We start from the raw sequence: 6,150 nt of genomic DNA, 5'->3' as shown, positions 1-6,150 counted from the left end.
AAGAAAAATGTATTGGTTAAATGTAAAACGCTTAAAAAAATTGTTTTGCCTTTTTGTACTCAAAACAGACAAAAATAAGATGAACACTATTAAATACAAAAAGTGCAAGGAATGAACCAATTATGAAATTATATCACACAAGTATGTGGGCAGATTATTAGTGTATTTAATAAAGGAGTATATATATTAATTGACCGTGCGCAGAGGAGACGCCATGTTTAATTTTTTCTCGAATGAAAAGCGCGGGATCTACCTGGATTCACCTGAAGCAACTCTGAAAGGGAGTATATATTTTAAAAAAATGCCTGAACTATGTTTTGAAACGGACGTGATGTGGGAGATTTACACCGTCCAGCACCTCGGGTGGTTTGTATGTTTATCTTTCATTCGCGAAAAACAATATATGGCGTCTGCCTCGAACGAGGTTCACAGCCTGCACAGTCCTGTTGATTGTAAAAGTGATGCCATGACTCGAGCTGAGCACTCACTGTTGCCAGCTACTTTATAGATAATAAATTACGTCTTCTGAATCATTTTAAACATCCTGTGTAAATAGTTTAATGAAGAAATCTGGACTGATAGTAACAACAGTCTTAGCGAGGCGGTCATCTTATATTTGCTCACAATTGGAACATTAAAAATAGGTTCATGGACACTCTTCTGGACTTTTGGAGGTTAGTGATGTGTTTAAGGCCAGAGCTAAGTAGACTCTTAAGACTTCATTCCTCTCATCACCCAAGTCACAAATTCAGCACCTGCTCTATATGTGGGCACGGGAATAATTCATTTAAATAATATAAGCTAAAATGGAAATTGACCAATTAAAATTCGACATAACATGTAGGTCATTAGCTATGCGATTTTTAAAGGCCAGGGTCAAATGTCACATCGACACCCGTTTCTTTGATAATAGATGAGTTCTTCTAAATACTCGCTTGTTCAGGGGCACAGCTTCGGAAACATTTCAGCGATCAAAACAATAAAGCATCGTTAACTCGTACCCTCCTTAACTTAAGTTTTAAGGCCTGTTCTTCTAAGCCTAGTTATCGAATTGACAAACTGCAACTTAAACGAATCCTTCACCATTAGTGTGGCCTACTGTCGAATTAGACACAAACTGTTTCATATAGATTTTCTTGCTACATTTGTTTCTATTTATTTTTTCAGGGTTATTTTTTTATTTATTTTTATTTTTTAAAGCTTTGTTCCAGTACTTAGTGACCAGTGTTCAAATGTTGATTTCACATCTGGTCTCAGGACTTCTCTTTCCTCTTCCTTGATGTATTACCTTACCTTTTATTTAAAAAAAGTAGGTATTTGCTGACAAATTAAAACATTTGGGAGATTGGAAATAGAAAAGATAGGCCAGGCTTCATTCTTAATTAACATTATTGTGTAGGCCAGTCTATTTCTGGAGGACTTCCACACCAAGTACACCAAGAAAGGTTTTTTTTTTTTTCTCGGTTGAAAGCATAAGGTTTATGCTATAGTGTACGTCTCCTCCATTATTCACCATTTTCTTCGGCTTCTTGAAATGACTTGCATGCCTTTTTTTCTTTCTTTTTTTGTATGTATCTACTGAACATTCTCCACTAAAAATCCACCGACTGCTACAATCGGAAATGTAGTCTACTGTTTCCACTTCATTTGTTTTGCGTCTTCTCTTTAAGAAGCCTATATTTAGAACCATATTAGCAGTCTATAATACCAAATGCGTCCCATAGGTCAATCACATGAATTCATGAAATAATAGAAGAAAACATCAGATATGAAAATTTATCAAAAAATGATTATACGCCGAAAACGCAGTCTCTTCATTTTTTATGAAGACACAATTATTTCCTTAATTTATAAATGCGGGATATTTTATACAGTATAACGTTTACAAGCATGCACTTCGGAATCCGCTTCCTGTAAAAACTTTTCATCATTTTATTTCATTTTATTTCATTTTATCATATTTTATAAGGCCTATGAAAAAGAAGAGAGCGTGTTTCCCAACTTTGCCTTGACGATATAGCAAGAGTAGCCTAGCCTATATTTTGCAGTTTTAGGAAAACCCAATCTTTATCATCAAAATAAAGCTCTTCTATCTTGGGAGAAGTAATCCTTATATTAATTCATTATTTAATTCGAATCATGGTTTACCGGGGGTCAAGATCGCTGGGTGCTATTTCTTCATTCCACCTTAAATCCTCGTGTCCTCCCCTTTAAGAGAGAATTCTCCGAACGTTCCCGCCCGAGCGGGGGCGCCAATAGCACGTGGAATGACGAGACGTTCGCGAGCCATATTTTTAAGAGCTGTCACATACGCTTCTGTTCTTACTCAAACATGTCGAAACACCTCCAGTGTTTTATCATTTATGTCCACGCAACTGTTGTGTAGCTCACAGCGCAGTCGTCAAAATGAGTTTCATGTCTGAGGGTATTGTTTTATTGGGTATTTTCTACCCTCACCTACACCCTGCATTTCGTCTTTTCTCGGCGTCGGCTTTTCCTCAACTGCTCGCATTCTTACCTGTTTACTCCTTAGTAAAAACCTAATTTAGTCGATTGTTATATTGATAAAGACATTCACAGCTGAGGTAAGCTGGGAGAATACTTAAAAAGTACCGTTTATACATATATATAACATGTCCTGTTGTCTCAAATTCCTCAGCGAAATGAAAAAAAACAAGCATGTAAATTTTGAAATATCCGTTCTTTGCTACTCTCGCGTAGTTTATAGACACATCGTTAGAGTTTATTAAAATAGTGACTGGTTTCAGCATTACTCGATACAATAATGAATATAAAATTAATTCAGTAGGCTTATAATAATATCTCGCATTGCCGTGGTTATGGCTTGCGAAAGCTCTTCGAATCAGAAGTGTAGTCTATGCATTAAATACATCCACGCCTTCGTTTCTATTTTGAATATTTGCCCAAGGACACATAGACCGAGAGAAATTAACGGAATAAAGGCTATTTCGCCGTAGCCTGCTGTGCGGAAAACGACTTGACCATGTGGCTGCCATAGCAGTCTTGCAATGGGCTTCGTTTTTTTCTTTCTTTTTTTCTTTTCGGATAATTTTTTGACATCCAAAACAAAGTTGCTTTCTGACAATACAAATACACCTGCAGCAGTCGTTGTAACGGTAGTGGAGAACCAGACTAAATGCGACGGTTTAAATGCTACATTTATTTGACACGTAGGACAGGTGACGTTATTTCTGTGGGAAAGGCTGGTCTGTTTTCTAAATGTTCATTTCATTAAAAAAAAATTGCCTTATAGACTAAATATGCTAATTCCCTTTGACATTCTGCTGGGAATGATTAAATCATGCGCTACATCTTCTCACTCAAAGTGATTGTTTGAACAGATCCTCTGTAATTGGTTAAATCCACGTTACTATACAATCATATGGCAGATTACATCCTACGGTTATATAAGTGTACGCTGTATGTATATATTAGTGTGCTTAAACCCTCTTAGTGTGCTTAAAACGCTAATTCCTTGCTATTTCTAATGTGTGGACTGATCAGAATGGTCAGATTGTTAGGCAGGCTCTCAGCAGAATATATCACTGACCCACAGCACATTTTTCATCAGTGTTATGAAAGACGCACGTCATCTAATTGAACTGTTAAGGGAGCTTGTTGTTTTGGATCAGTGACTTGTTTTTACAAGTGTTTCTGAAAGAAACGTTGCTCGGGATAGAATTGGATTTAATGATTTGTTTGACTGCAGCCCAAATCACGAATCATTTAATAATATCATTAATTATTTATACACGTGAAATGATAGTTGACACTTTGATTAGAACTGGCCTTGTCTGAAGTATAGTATAGGGGCTGATCTTGAAAAGGAAAGAGAAACTGATCATGAACCGTTTCAATGAATGAATCAAACATCATTTTGCTTTGGTTTGTTCATTGCTTGCCATGTAATTTATTAATTTGTTTCACATTCTTTACGTTCTTTTTTTTCAGTCATTGTCATGAGAAACATATACAAGTATCAGAAATCTAGTTTATTTACCCTTATTACAAGCATTTCTTAATGAAAACCTTAATATAAACGTATCTGGGACAAAATTGCTAGTAGTTATTTTGACATTTTTACACGAAATCCTTGTCAGCAATAGCCTATCACTAAAATTTTCATTTGCTACTTAAATGTAAGCTTGTCAGAATTAAATTTAAGCTTTTTGATTATTAAAAAACGAATAAAACAGATGGATGCACAATAATTTACATTGAGGCTAGTCTCTGTTTTAACTTTAACTATTTAAAATAAATAGTTTAATTCATACCTGGAATTAAGCCCTTGAGGGTTTCGGAGAAGTCACCATTGCAGGAAAACCGAGTCGATTTCAAATGTACAAATTACGAATTTCTAGGATTTTTAAGGAAAGTAGTATTTAATATTTGTTTCCCCATCGACTGTGCACTGTGTGGATTCAGATACAGGTCAGAGGGTCAATATGCACTTAAAAAAAAATTGTTAATGGAGACGCAGATAAAATAGCCTATATTTTAAAAAAATTATAGAAAGAAAATATAGTTTTAAATAATTGAATCCGGTAGATGTTAATAACCAGGGACACCGTTTAAAATAAAATTGCACATTGGCTGGGTAACCGTAAAGTCGGCTATAAGGTGAATTCTGAGAAGCGATAGATAAATAAAGACCAGCAGAGCATTAGGCCTGCTCTATTTGCTTAGTTAAACATCGTCCCTTACAATGTTATTTTGTTGTCATCTTCTTATTTGGAGTTTGTGTGGGGGTAGGTTTCTTTCAGGATACTCGTTCGGTTTGCGGAGGAATCTCTTACCACAAGGCCGACGAGGACCTCGGTCAATCACAGTAAAAGTGATGCAGATGTTTAGACCTAACTCTCCCGTTTACCCATCAACTACTCTAATAACTGATTTAGAATACATGCTGTTTATGGTCTATATATATATATATATATATATATATATAAATATATATATATATTACTCATTAATACACTCAAATCTAACGGGACAGTTTGTTATATAGTGTGTGTGTGGGTGTTTGTAAATAATCGTGCAGTATCTCATTGTAATCCGGTTTTCATGTTTTATGACGTTCTCGAGTAATTTACTGGAGGGAAATGCATTCGAAAAATCGACAGCACGAACTGCTGTTTTTGTGGGATTAAGAACATGTTGATGAGTTTTTGCCGGTCACGTAACAGCATTATTTTCCTCTCACGCCCTGATCCCATACAAAAGAAGCTTGCATGAGGCCGCATATCCTGTTGGTTGAACCACGTGTCTAAATATGAGGCGAACGGTTCTTATCAGTCAGCAAATGTGATAGTTATAATGTTTAATAAGTGTTTTATAACATATAGGTTATTTATGCAAAACCTAGCTAGCAAAACCTATGCTATTTAATTTATGAAGATTACTGTTGACCCCTGTGCCTGTGTTGTTTATTTTTATGGTTGCACTGGCAATTCGGAATAGAGTAGCTAGACTAGCTTACTATTATAAAAAAAAAAAAAAAACCGCACACACATTTAGGCCTACTCTCTATTGTCAAATAAATTCGTCCGTCAGTTACTCAAGTTTCATAATTTACAAGATGCAATGCAATACACTTTTACACTTACACATCTTAGGGCTAATTTCTAGGTTCTTTTCCAGAGTGGAGAACGACAGGTTGAGCAGAAACTTGTTAGGAGATTGAAAATCTTTTCCTGCTCAACAGCCTAATGGTGGCCTGTTGAGTTCTGTGAATGAAGCCTCGAGTCCATTCCACGAAGTCAGGCCTCGAAATGAACCGGTCTGTTTCGCTCTGCAAGATCAGTCTCGCTGTGCCATGTGTTCGACGTCAAATCATTTGTTGATCACCATTCATGATTTCTAGGATGTAGCCTGCCTTAAACTACTTTTTAAAAAGGCAGTTTTCACACCGACGTTCGGTTTGGGTAAAGCAGAACATGCAGTGGCTGTTTGATTTGATAGGCCTAGGCAACCTGTAGATAATATACACAGAACATTGATTCAGATGTCTGACCTTGTTTAAATAGGCGTAGGCTACTTAGTGTTTGTGTATAAATGCTCTGGTCAAGCGATTTTCTCAGTTAACTAAATAATAATGTGTAATCATCATCATTACCCACGAACACTTGC

Source organism: Carassius auratus, chromosome 24, assembly GCF_003368295.1.
Source record: "Carassius auratus strain Wakin chromosome 24, ASM336829v1, whole genome shotgun sequence".
Classification (NCBI taxonomy): Eukaryota; Metazoa; Chordata; class Actinopteri; order Cypriniformes; family Cyprinidae; genus Carassius; species Carassius auratus.
This window is presented reverse-complemented; position numbering follows the sequence as displayed.